Genomic DNA, 13547 nt, shown 5'->3' with positions numbered 1-13547 from the left:
GGATACTTGGTTAATATCATTAACTTAGGAACTTTGGAAATGGGATACCTGACCTTAGTGACCAATGAGGGAAAGACCCAACTCAGGAATATTGATTCACTTCTTCATATAAAAAGGATAGGCACAGTTGTTCGTTAGGCGCATGGTTAGGCCTGTGTTTGTTTATTTTGATTGCACACTTTACTTGCCTGTTTGACATTTGTTTATGTTAAAGTCACTATCATTAACACTCTTCAGAATTTGCATCTAACACTTAAGGTAACTTATTCTTCCTATTTAAGTTCAATCCCTGTGGAATACGACACTTGGTCTTGCCACACTACACACGACCTAGTACACTTGCTAGCGTCCCTATATTAAACACCATGAAGTGATTGAGCTTTTTATTCATATATTTTTGTTCTGAGACGTTCTAATTTTAAGAACTGGGAGATAGAGTTCTCCTTCTTTTGTTCGTCTCTTTTCTTTTCCTTTTCTGTTTTTCTTTCTCTTTTTTTTCTTTTGGGTAGTAACGGTCATTCACTTCTTAGCCTTTTGGCTTGCTACTATGATGCCATAAACAAAGATAAAGCGCTAGAAGAAAACAAAGGCTCAATGTGAGCTTTGCAAAAACTCGGGTTAAGTAACAAACCAAGTGATGCTTTGCAAAAATTGGGTTAGAACGAAAGAAAAATCTACAAGATACAAAATACAGCCTCAAAGGGGCTTCCTAAAGTGGATGAAAAAAGAGAAAATAAGGTAAAGAAAAGGTTTAATTCTAGTGAGGCTGATTCATCGTTTAACATCTCAAATCAGTGCATGTAGGTTCAACTCAGTATTAGGTGCAAAATCTATAATCTTTCCACAAGTCAAAGCATTCACACAAAAATGTCAAGAAAAAGAGCTTTTTGATGTTCGCTTTTGGGCTCAAATTCAACTCACAATTCTTGGGTTTCAATTTTGTGCTTACTAGTTCTCCCGAAACTCAAGTTTAATATCACATGCCTTCGATTCCAAAAACTTGTTGTCCTCGGATTATACTCTAGCAAGTGCACTAGATACAAGTAATAAAATGATAAGTCCAGTATCGTATCCACAGGGATTGAGGACCAAAGCTTACAAGAAATACCTTGTAGAACAGGGTGTGTGGTGTGTGTCAATTCTTTAATTTGAGAGGTGTTGTTAAAACATAAGCAAGATCGAATATTTAGTTGATTTCAAATGTACTTAATGATGGTAAAAGGGCAGAACAGGTTAAGCATAGCGGAACAGGTTACTTTCAGTCTCTAAACATCCTATTTATTCATGAATGACGTAAAGTGATGCCAAGGTCTCTGTTTTAATGCTCACTTAAGTCAACTCTCGTGTGTTCTTAAGATTCTAAGACGTACTGCAACCTTAAGCGTCCCTAAAGTTGGTTCTTTCTTGCATTATGAACGAAACAACATTTCAAAGAAGAAAACCCTTGGTGCAACCTCCTAACATCTCTGCTTCGGGGTTGAATGCATGACAAATAGCTCCGTGAAGATGAAAGCAGTGTCCTATCATGCATCTAACACTAACATACATGCATTTAGCAATAGAGTTAAGGATTTGTCAAGCACATCATAATGTATCAACATTCATTCATAAATAAGATAAAAGAGGACTTACATAACCGGCCCTAACTGGCCAAACCCATTCAAAATGACTACTCACTCATAGTGTAGAGTGAATAGCCAAACTTAATTCCACAGACCTCCATTGTTGGAGTCATCGTCCTAAGAGAGCTTCGTCTCTCTCCCCAAAAGTTCTAACTAAAACTGATTGTCTAAAAATAAAGGTTCTCCTTTTCCTTCCTCTGCTACATCTATAAATAGGAAGAAAAACGAACCATACCACCAAATATTACAAAATAAGATTGTTTTTCCTACCGCTACCTAATACTAGGGAATGATTAACATTAAGTTGACCCTCGAACACTCAAGGGGTGATCTGTCTTATCATCATGTTGGTTTCCTGCCTTTCCTGCAACAGCTGCCACGCCGCTCCTGTCACTTGTCTAATCGTTATCCGTCATCAGGTACACAGCGGAAATCCACTGGATCAAAGAGTGCTCAACTCCTTACGGTTTGTTGCAAAACAGGCTATGGTATAACCCATTTCAACTTAATCAATACACATCTGCATAAAACACTTATAAGCCCATATGTTTCGGAATATTTTTGCCTGAAATGCACATAAATTGTTATTAAAATGCTGTTTAATTATAGTCATATTCATGCCTAACAAATACCCCCAAATAAAATCCTTACTTGTCCTCAAGTAAGCAAAAAATGATAACACATCACAAAGGATTAGGTATGAATAATGGAAGAATATTGATAGAGCAAAGAATATGAAAAATGATTTAGATAGAAAGAATTTACGACAGAAAACTTTTTGAGCAAATCATGATTGCGAATGAGGTTTGTTCGCTAAAGTTTAAAATTTTTATCCCTTTCTTATGAAGTTCCTCAAAGCTTCAAATTGAACCTCAATCATCATTTAAACCACCTGCAATGCTCCAAGCCTCACTACGTTCAGGATGTTCACACACTCTCAAATGGCCTTTGTTGCCATAGGGGAAAGTATTATCACCCCTCAGCTTAGTACTACAATTGTTAAGCTATGACATTGCTTGTTGGCCCTATCTTGATGGATCAAAATTTTCTGATCATAGTCAAAAGGTCTTAAACATAGGTTGTAAAGTTAGGTTAGGGCAAAGGTATAGAAGTGAATGGCTATTTAAGTGTAAGTATTTTTGTCTACACGCCATGCAATTCAACACACTCAACACTCAACACTGATCTCTTCTGTCTCAACCTACTCACTTTACACAGCTTGTTTCACAACATAAGCCAAACTATTCTTCAAACACACAAAATACAATTTAACCAAGCATTTTATTTCAGGCTCAAGATATGAACATGCGTCCTGAAATTGAACAGACTTTATTCGGATATTTTTCTGTTATCTTCTACCATTCCTATTTGAGATTTTTATTTTTCTTTCAACCTTATTCGAAAAGTGGCCCTCACTCCATCATCATCCCTCAAATGTCATTATTTTAACAATTTGATCATTATACACTCAGATTTTCTCAAGAATTTGCATTTTCTTTAACTAGAGCAGGCACGAGACAAATTCAAGGTATTTTGGGATTTCAGTGAAGGGAATTGGTTCCTTTAAGTAGTGTTTAAGAAGAAACAGGTTAAGGCTCAAGTTGGATAATCCTAAAAATGTGAGTGCAAAGCACAGGTAGTCCTTTTGTGGAGTGAATTTGGGATCTAAATGCCTTTTTCCTCCTATGTTCGTCCAAAATTTAACCATACTGACTAGGCAACCAAAGCAATGCCTACCTAAAGACAATATGCACCAGCCCTCTCATGAAGTATAGGTGCATTTTCATGCTAATGCAGGCTCAAGTTCTCACATTTTAGGGCTTTTGCATTGGAGCAGGAGATTCTTTAAGTGAAGATTGAGTTAAAACTTAAAAATTTTCAGAACTTCTCGATTTGGGAGTTCAAATATTTACACAAAGCTATTACCTCAAATTGCAATCATAAAATCACAATCAGTTAGGAATTAGATCAGAGATTGAGATATTTATAAGAAAACTGCTACAGGACGCGATTTTGCTTAAAGAGGACGCCTAGATTTATTAGAAGGGATTTGTTAAACATATCATTCTATAACAATCAGCATGTTTCAACTTTTTATCATGTTATGCTCACATAGTTTGCAGTTTAAAGCATGCATCCCACCCCCAAATAAAAATTAACATTGTCCTCAATCTTACTCTAACAACAGGATAAAAGAATAATAACATGATAATATGGGAGTGTAACAATAAAACAAGGAAGGGTTATAAGTGTTAACGGATGCTTGGATAGCGACAAGTTTGAAGTTTAGAAAAGTGGGGAAGGAGAGGAATCAACCTCTCGTTCCATAGTAGGAGCAGCACCATCCCCTTTCGAGGAGGCAGCGGCATGTGTTTCAGGGGCAGCAGATTTCGCTCTTACCGGACTTTTGATGGAGACACCCAAAGGGCTTTCCCTCCCATGCTCTTCTACACAAAGTCGCTTCAGCATATCTACTTCTCCTTGAAGAACATCATTTTTATGCTCAAGGGCATGGATCATGTCTCGGTTAGCCACATTTTGCGCAAACAGTGCATTGAACTTGCAAACAATATCATCATTGGTGAGCTTTGCACATTTCTTGTAAAAGGCAAGGTCTTTTTCGTGCTCAATTTACTCGGACTCGGAGGAGACACAGACAGCAGGTTCACTCTTCCTCTTTTGGCTTTCGACTCTCTTGGCTTCGTTGAAGTCTGCCATCCAGACCCACTTCCCATTCACCAGTTTCCCAAACAACATGCTCTGTAGGCTCCTTAAATCAATCTGGTCAGGGTGGTTCACAACAGTGAGCCGGGTGCGGTCCTCAGGCTTAAAAACTCCAATTTCTGCTGCAATCCGAGCCACGATGCTCCCACAGTAAATGACCGAGGAATTCTTCTTTCCAAAGTTGGCAATGTACTCCCCAAACCAATAGCCTAAATTCATTCTGGGCCCGGTTGTCATACTCCACAGAGCCGTGAGATCGGCATGGGGAATAGTGGCCTGGTTTTCGCGGGCAAAGATTGTTCCCAAAACCAGTTTATGTAGGTAACGAATGGCATAGTCATCAATACTCGAAGCTTTGGAGGCGCTACCGTCATACTTCGGCTGGTCCGAAATGGTTTGCTAGAAAGCCTGTGGGTCAAACACATCAGGGGTTTGAGTGAACGCCTCCTTGTAACTCTCCGACTCCACGTCATCGTCATCCGTGGCTCCCAATAAACTGTTGAACATATTCAGTGAAGGCCTCTGGGTGTGATTCATGAGCCTGAAGCTAAACTTTCCCTTTTCCTCTGGGTCAGTGATCTCGGCATGGTGCTTAAACGTAGCCAGAAATTCCAATGTGAGTTCTTTTAGGTCGGCTCCGTTATTTCAAAGAAACAGCCGAAATGGCCTGCCTCTATGAGTTTTTGCACCCGCTCGGCAAGTTTGAGCTTCTTCAAGGTCTCCCAGCAACTGTTCTTATAGGCCCGAACTCTAGTTGAGAAAGTTCTTCATAGTATGTCTGCACGGCCGCATCTTTGAACTGAGACAGCTTTTTCACTAATTTCTCGTCAGGAATGAACGCGACGGTGCTCGTTCCCGTCATTTTGCCTTTAGCTTTTTCTTTCTTCGTTGAACCTTCGATTTTTACCTGCTTGCCTGATCCTCGAGTTCTCATGTTGTGCTCAAGTCTAAATAGGGTTTCCCAATGATAAAGAGCACAGAGCATGTGGTGAATAGTGAAGCAAAAGTGTGAAAACAATAATAAAAGTCGAATCGATGGGTCGTTTCTTTGGTCAGTCTCCTTAAGTAGGGAGAGGAGAGAAACGTCATGTTGCCAACCCATCTTTATGAGAGCGGCCCAAAGGACGCCACCTGGACAAGTAGTTGGCAAAAGGCGCGTTTCTCCGAAGAGACCCTGGGGCGACGAACGGTCACGCTTCAAAATTTTCAATTATGACTCCCCTATCCGTTGGATGTTATCGAGGAAAAGAGAGTATGTGAAATAAGTACTTAGTGACATATGATGAGACACTTCACTTTTTCAGACGTTTGTTCGTCTTCCGGTTCCCAAGGATATCTTTTTTTTTTACAGAAAAGTAAATCAACTCCCTATTTGAACAGGTAAAAACGTAAAACTTAAACTTTGTGGAAAGGTGTAAGTTTTACATCTTTGCTTGCTTCGGAAAAACCCAAAACGACCCATTTCTCGACACAAAATTTATCTAAACTACTTTTAACTTAATTGAACAAAATTTGAAATGCAAACTAATTTAAATGCGATGTTACTTGTGCTACAATTGGTGTTTGTAGCGAACACCCTGTTTGTGCTTCTAGTGGCTTGGGGGATCTTGGAAATGCACTGTATCGATCTTCCTTGTGTGATCATTTTCTAGATAAGGTTTCAGTCTTTGCCCATTAACCTTAAAAGGTTCCTGACCCTCCTTGCCAATTTCAACTGCACCATTTGTTCACCAGATAGGGTCCCGTCCATCGTGATTTCAGCTTTCCAGGAAACAACCTGAGTCTCGAATTGTACAAGAGAACTCTTTGTCCTTCGTGAAACGTCTTTAGCTGGATTTTTCTATCGTGCCGCATCTTGGTCTTGTCCTTGTAATTTACTGCATTCTCATATGAAAACAGCCTGAACTCCTCCATGTCACAAAGTTGAAGTCTGCGTTGGTCTCCCACAGCCTGTTGCTCAAAATTCAAGAAAGTTAACGCTCAAAAAGCCCTATGTTCCATTTCAACCAGCAAGTGACAAGGCTTGCCATACAGTAGTCTAAACGGAGACATCCCAATGGGTGTTTTTATAAGCTGTTCTATACGCCCAAAGAGCATCGTCAAGCTTGTTTGCCCAGTCCTTCCTAGAATTGCCAACAATTTTCTCTAAAATCCTTTTGATTTCTCGATTCGAAATCTCAACCTGTCCACTTGTTTGTGGATGGTAAGGTGTGACAATTCTATGAGAGACTCCAAGCTTGCCCATCAGCTTTTCAAATTTTGCGTTGCAAAAATGGGTTCCTTGATCACTAATGATCGCTCGTGGGACTCCGAATCTGGCAAACAGCCTTTTCAGGAATTTTACAACCACACGAGCATCATTGATGGGACTGGCCATTGCTTCAACCCACTTACTAACGTAACCTACAGCTACTAAGATAAATTTATTCCCAAACGATGTGGGGAATGGTCCCATAAAATCTATTCCCCATATGTCAAAAATTTCACAAACAACTATGTTATTTAGGGGCATGACATTTCTTGCTGAGATATTTCCTGTTCGTTGGCACTCATTACAAGTACGAACGAACAGATTTGCATCTTTAAAAAGTGTCGGCCAGAAAAAACCTGATTAGAGTACTTTGGCTGCAGTTCTGCTAGCGCTATGGTGTCCTCCAGCTTCTCTATCGTGACAATGGCTTAGAACAACTTGTCCCTCTTCTTGAGATATACATCTTCGAATAATTTGATCGGCGCACAACCTGAAAAGATAGGGTTCTTCCCAAAAATAATATTTGATTTCAGCATAGAACTTCCTTCTTTGATTTGTGGACAGGTTGCGAGGTTTAAGAGAACTGGCTAGGTAATTGGCAATGTCAGCAAACCAGGGCGCAGGTTGTACGGTGTATAAACGCTCGTCTGGAAAACTCTCCAAAATCTCTAGTCGTTCCTGGCTGCTTTGGTGAGGAATTCTTGATAAATGATCAGCTGCCACATTTTCCGTTCCCTTCTTATCCTTAATCTCGAGATCGAACTCTTGAAGCAATAATAACCAACGGATCAACCTAGGCTTAGCATCCTTTTTTGCGAACAAGTAGCGTAGTGCGGCATGGTCTGTGTGAACAATGGCCTTTAACAACACCAAGTATGGGCGAAATTTTTCGAAAGCATACACAATTGCCAGAAGCTCCTTCTCTGTCGTGGTGTAGTTCTGCTGGGCCTCGTTTAATGTTTTGCTTGCATAATAAATAGGCCTAAACTTCTTCTCGATTCTTTGTCCCAAAACAGCTCCCACACATGTATCACTTACGTCACACATCATCTCAAAAGGTTGTTCCCAGTCGGGTCCTGCCAGTATAGGTGAGTTGATCAGCTTGCCTTTCAACAGTTCGAAAGCCTTTAGACAACTTGCGTCAAAAGAAAATTCCACATCCTTATGAAGTAATGCAGATAAGGGCAGCGCAATCTTCGAAAAATCTTTGATAAACCGGCGGTAGAACCCTGCGTGCCCCAGAAAACTTCTCACATCTTTTACATTAGTTGGAACAACCAGCTTCTCTATTACTTCCACCTTAGCCTTGTCTACTTCCATCCTTTTTCTGAAATCTTGTGCCCGAGAACAATTCCACCTGTAACCATGAAGTGGCATTTCTCCTAATTCAAGACCAAGTGGGTCTCCTTGCATCGTACAAGCACGGCCTCGAGGTTGTTTAGACAGCTTTCAAAAGAGTTTCCATAAACAGAGAAGTCGTCCATGAATATTTCTACAGTTCGCTCCACCATATCATGAAATATAGACATCATGCATCTTTGAAATGTGGCTGGCGCGTTGCACAGTCTGAATGGCATACGCCTGTAGGCATATGTCCCATATGGACATGTGAATGTTGTCTTTTCCTGATCTTCACAGTGAATTGCAATCTGATTGTACCCCGAGTAACCGTCAAGGAAACAGTAGAAAGCATACCCAGCTAACCGTTCTAACATCTGGTCAATGAAGGGCAAAGGGAAATGATCCTTCCTTGTGGCTTCATTGAGCTTCTGGTAATCCACACAAACTTGCCATCCTGTTATGGTTCTTGTGGGAACCAACTCGTCTTTCTCATTCAGTACTACTATTGTTCCCCCCTTCTTTGGTACAATGTGAACAGGGCTGGTCCATATGCTATCAGAAATTGGGTAAATAATTCCAGCATCCAGCAGCTTGATCACTTCTTTTCGCACAACCTCCTTCATGTGGGGGTTCAATCTGCGATGTGGCTGGACAGACGGCTTGTGATCCTTCTCCATCAAAATTCTGTGGACATAGACTGTTGGACTGATCCCTTTAATGTCATCAATTTTCCATGCGATGGCCTCCTTGTTCCTTCGTAGTACCTCCATGAGTTGAGCTTTCTGATCAGGAGTTAACTTTGAAGATATAATAACTGGACTGCCGCTGGGTGGTTCCAGGAAAGCATACTCGAGGTGTGCAGGTAACGGTTTCAAGTCTGGTTTAGATAATGGCACAGTTGGTATCTCTGGTGGCTCTTGATGAGTAGGAACAGTAGGGTCGAAAGGAGGTGTTGGTAAGTTGGATTCAATTGAACAGCTTGTTCCTTCACACAAGTTCACCTCTTCTCCCAACAGAGTTTCCAGAGTGTCCTGTTCCTACAAAGTAGAAAGACTTTGAAACTCATCCAAGAAACATCATGTATCATCATTATTGTTAGCTCGTCTCATCGCCTCATTCATTTTGAAAATGACTTCCTCCCCATTAATCCTCAAGAAAAGTTGTCCCTCTCCCACATCTATCAATGCATTACCTGTAGCTAAAAACGGTCTTCCTAGGATAATGGGAACATGCAGGTCTTCATCTATGTCCATTATGATAAAATCAACAGGCAATATGAATTTTCCTACTTTGACCAACACATCTTCCACAACTCCCCTAGGATAACATACTGAGCGATCAGCCAATTGAATAGACATTCTAGTTGGTTGTGGCTCTCCTAGGCCTAGCTTAGCATATACAGAATATGGCATTAGGTTTATGCTAGCTCCTAGGTCACATAGCGCATTTTCAATATTTAACCTTCCAATTGAACAAGGAATAGAAAAACTCCCTGGATCTTTTAGCTTTTTCGGTAGCTGTTGCTTGTTTTGGAGTATTGAGGAACAATCCCGGTTGAGTTGGATCATTGATATGTTCTCCAACTTTTTCTTGTTTGACAGGATATCTTTCAAGAATTTTTCATATGACGACATCTGTGCAAGTGCTTCTACGAACGGAATGTTGATGTGCAACTTCCTTAAGGTGTCTAACACCTTAGAATTCTGTTCTTCTAGCTTTTTATTTATCAACCGCGTTGGGTATGGCACATGCGGGACATACGGTGGTGGTGGCTTGTACATCTTTCCGCACTCCTCTTGATCCTGCTCATTGGTAGACTTTGTCTGCTTGGTTTCTTCTCGACTAGGAACAGTTTGTTCCTCCTCTCCTTTAGCTCCTTCGGATGTTTCTGCGCATTCAGCATTTTCATCAGTAGATACAATGGGTTGAGTTTGCTTACCAGATCTCAGGGTTATTGCCATGACATCGCCTTTTGGGTTTGGCTCTGTATTGCTTGGCATGATTCCCTTCCCTTTTGATGTAGATGCAACTAACTAATAGACTTGTGTTTCCAGATTTTTAATCGAAGCTTGTGTCTGTTTCATGAGCTGCATCATCATTGTCTTCATATCTGGCTCTACGTCCTCCTTGGGTGGAACAGGTTGTTTATAATGCTGTTGAGGTTGTCTCTGGTAATGTCCTCCTTGTTGTTGTTGATATCGCGGTTGTTCCTGATACCTGGGTTGTTCCTGCTGGTTCGGCTGGCCTGCCCATCCAAAGTTCGGATGGTTTCTTGTGGCAGGGTTGTATGTGTTAGAATATGGGTTCGGTGGATTCCTCTGATTATACCCTGCATAGTCACATTCTGCATGTGCCCCCTTTCCCTGCTTAACTCCGGGACAGTTGATGTTGAAATGAAGCCCTCCACAAAAATCACAAATGTCATTGAATGGTGGTTCGTTGTGGATCGAGGACACATTTATCTTGCCGAGCTGTCTGGCAAGTTGTTCTACCTGGCTGGTCAATTTTGACACAAATCTTCATTTCCCGCTCTTTTTCCTTCACTTCTGGCGGAGTGCCAGTTATAACTTGTGCTCACTACTTTCTCAATAAGGTCGTACAAGGCTTGAGGTTCTAGATCTTCGGGGTTTCCATTGGAAATGGATTCGATCTGTATCTTATAAATGTTGGTCACCCCATTGTAAAAGTTTTGCATCTGCATCCACATAGGGATGCCATGATTGGGTACTCTCCTTGGCAGTTCCGTGTACCTTTCCCATGCCTCGGCTAATGATTCATCTTCTTCTTGCACGAAATGGGAAACCTCGTTTCTGAGCTTAATGGCTTGTCGTGGTGGAAAATATTTCATTAAGAATGCACTGGCCATTTCTTCCCAAGTGGTGATCGTTCCTGGTTGCAAGTTTTTCAACCAATTCTTCGCTTTATCTCTTAGGGTAAAAGGAAACAGCTTTAGTCTGATTATGTCGTCAGAAACGCCCCTGTTTGATCTGAAAGTGTTGCACAGCGTGATAAATTCGAGGATATGGCCATTTGGATCTTCCGACTGATATCCATAACTGTACTGCTGCCTGCAACATTTAGATCATAGATGCTTTCACCTCGAACATGTTGTTTCCTTCGTTGGGCAACACGATGCATGATGAATGACCTTCTGTGGTTGGCCTTGAATAGTCTCTAATTCGCATGACAGGAGGGTTGTTATTCTCTCTCTCTTCTTCTTGGTTTGGTTGAACTGGTTGTTCGGGTGGTACCCTTCCAGCCATTCTTCTCTCTCTTTGTCGTTCTCTTTGTCGTGCACGTCGAGCTCCCGCTCTGTTTCGTCTACACGTTCTCTCTAATTCGAGATCGATAGGGAAAACAGGAGGTCCAGCTCTGCGCATAAACCAATAACTATTCTTTCTGACTGCACTAATGAACAAACGGATTAAAAACACCTTGTTTCACAGAAAAGTTCGAATAAACTTTGTTGCTTTCAATCCCCGGCAACGGTGCTAAAAACTTGTTGTCCTCAGATTAGACTCTAGCAAGTGCACTAGATACAAGTAATAAAATGATAAGTCCAGTATCGTATCCACGAGGATTGAGAACCAAAGCTTACAAGAAATACCTTGTAGAACAGGGTGTGTGGTGTGTGTCAATTCTTTAATTTGAGAGGTGTTGTTCAAACATAAGCAAGATCGAATATTTAGTTGATTTCAAATGTACTTAATGATGGTAAAAGGGCAGAACAGGTTAAGCACAGCGGAACAGGTTACTTTCAGTCTCTAAACATCCTATTTATTCATGAATGACGTAAAGTGATGCCAAGGTCTCTGTTTTAATGCTCACTTAAGTCAACTCTCGTGTGTTCTTAAGATTCTAAGACGTACTACAACCTTAAGCGTCCCTAAAGTTGGTTCTTTCTTGCATTATGAATGAAACATCATTTCAAAGAAGAAAACCCTTGGTGCAACCTCCTAACATCTCTGCTTCGGGGTTGAATGCGTGACAAATAGCTCCGTGAAGATGAAAGCAGTGTCCTATCATGCATCTAACACTAACATACATGCATTTAGCAATAGAGTTAAGGATTTGTCAAGCACATCATAATGTATCAACATTCATTCATAAATAAGATAAAAGAGGACTTACATAACCGGCCCTAACTGGCCAAACCCATTCAAAACGACTACTCACTCATAGTGTAGAGTGAATAGCCAAACTTAATTCCACAGACCTCCATTGTTGGAGTCATCGTCCTAAGAGAGCTTCGTCTCTCTCCCCAAAAGTTCTAACTAAAACTGATTGTCTAAAAATAAAGGTTCTCCTTTTCCTTCCTCTGCTACATCTATAAATAGGAAGAAAAACGAACCATACCACAAAATATTACAAAATAAGATTGTTTTTCCTACCGCTACCTAACACTAGGGAATGATTAACATTAAGTTGACCCTCGAACACTCAAGGGGTGATCTGTCTTATCATCATGTTGCTTTCCTGCCTTTCCTGCAACAGCTGCCACGCCGCTCCTGTCACTTGTCTAATCGCTATCCGTCATCAGGTACACAGCGGAAATCCGCTGGATCGAAGGGTGCTCAACTCCTTACGGTTTGTTGCAAAACAGGCTGTGGTATAGCCTATTTCGACTTAATCAATACACATCTGCATAAAACACTTATAAGCCCATATGTTTCAGAATATTTTTGCCTGAAATGCACATAAATTGTTATTAAAATGCTGTTTAATTATAGTCATATTCATGCCTAACAGTTATCTACCTAAGTAATGATTTTAGCATTTCTTCAAAAGTAGGGTCTAAATGCAAACTTTAGCTCATGCTTTTATAGATACAAGGATTGTGTCCTACACCTAAACTAGTTGTCATGCAATCTTAGATTCGGTTTTCAGCCCTCAAAAACAAATAACGAAGTTTAGATTCGAAGGAGGTTCAGGGTTTTAGGTCCTAAACATGCAAAAACATAAACAAAGCATAAATAAAACCCGAAAACAATAACCTAAACTAGACACGACGCAACAAAAATTTAAAAATTATACAAATTTTTGTAAGTTTGTCTACCCCTCCTCCTCACACTTAAATCGTGCAATAAGTTCCAATATTGCATATAAAACCATAAAACACATGTGCAAGAAGTTAGGGTAGAGAAGACAACTTACTGATTTCATTGCAATCGCCAAAAACTTGATGATTGGCACTGCCATATTTTTTTTTAAACATGAACACTGAAAGGAAAGAAAAAGAAAAAACGGAAAAGAAAACTAATGAACTAAACTAAAAACATAAATTTATAATCTAAATTAAATACCTGAATTTTTTTATTAAAACTTGGGTTGCCTCCCAAGAAGCGCTACGTTATAGTCGGTGAGCTCGACATAGAATTCACTCTTAGGTGTATGCTGACATTCGCGTTAGGAATTCAAATTCCTGAATAAATAATCCGTACCTGCAAAACCGATTATCTGTTTCAAAGAATTTTAATAAAAACAAAGGACAAAATTTAAATAAGTTATGAAAAAGTTTGGTTTTCTCCCTTTTGATTCCCTTGGTAAATCAAAGAGAATGAAAATTTATGGACTTGGAGCAAAACTGAACTCTTCTATCGTTGGATTCT

At 40.3% G+C, this 13547-nt stretch overlaps 1 non-coding gene across 1 annotated transcript; it reads left to right on the top strand.

The window, feature by feature from the left end:
* The first annotated feature begins 10649 nt into the window (after positions 1-10649).
* Positions 10650-10756, top strand: LOC136234449 (small nucleolar RNA R71). Its single transcript, XR_010691332.1, has one exon. It is a non-coding gene; the product is annotated as a small nucleolar RNA R71 (small nucleolar RNA).
* The last annotated feature ends 2791 nt before the right edge of the window (positions 10757-13547 follow it).

Source organism: Euphorbia lathyris, chromosome 6 (genome assembly GCF_963576675.1).
Source record: "Euphorbia lathyris chromosome 6, ddEupLath1.1, whole genome shotgun sequence".
Taxonomy (NCBI): Eukaryota; Viridiplantae; Streptophyta; class Magnoliopsida; order Malpighiales; family Euphorbiaceae; genus Euphorbia; species Euphorbia lathyris.
This window is presented reverse-complemented; position numbering and strand designations above follow the sequence as displayed.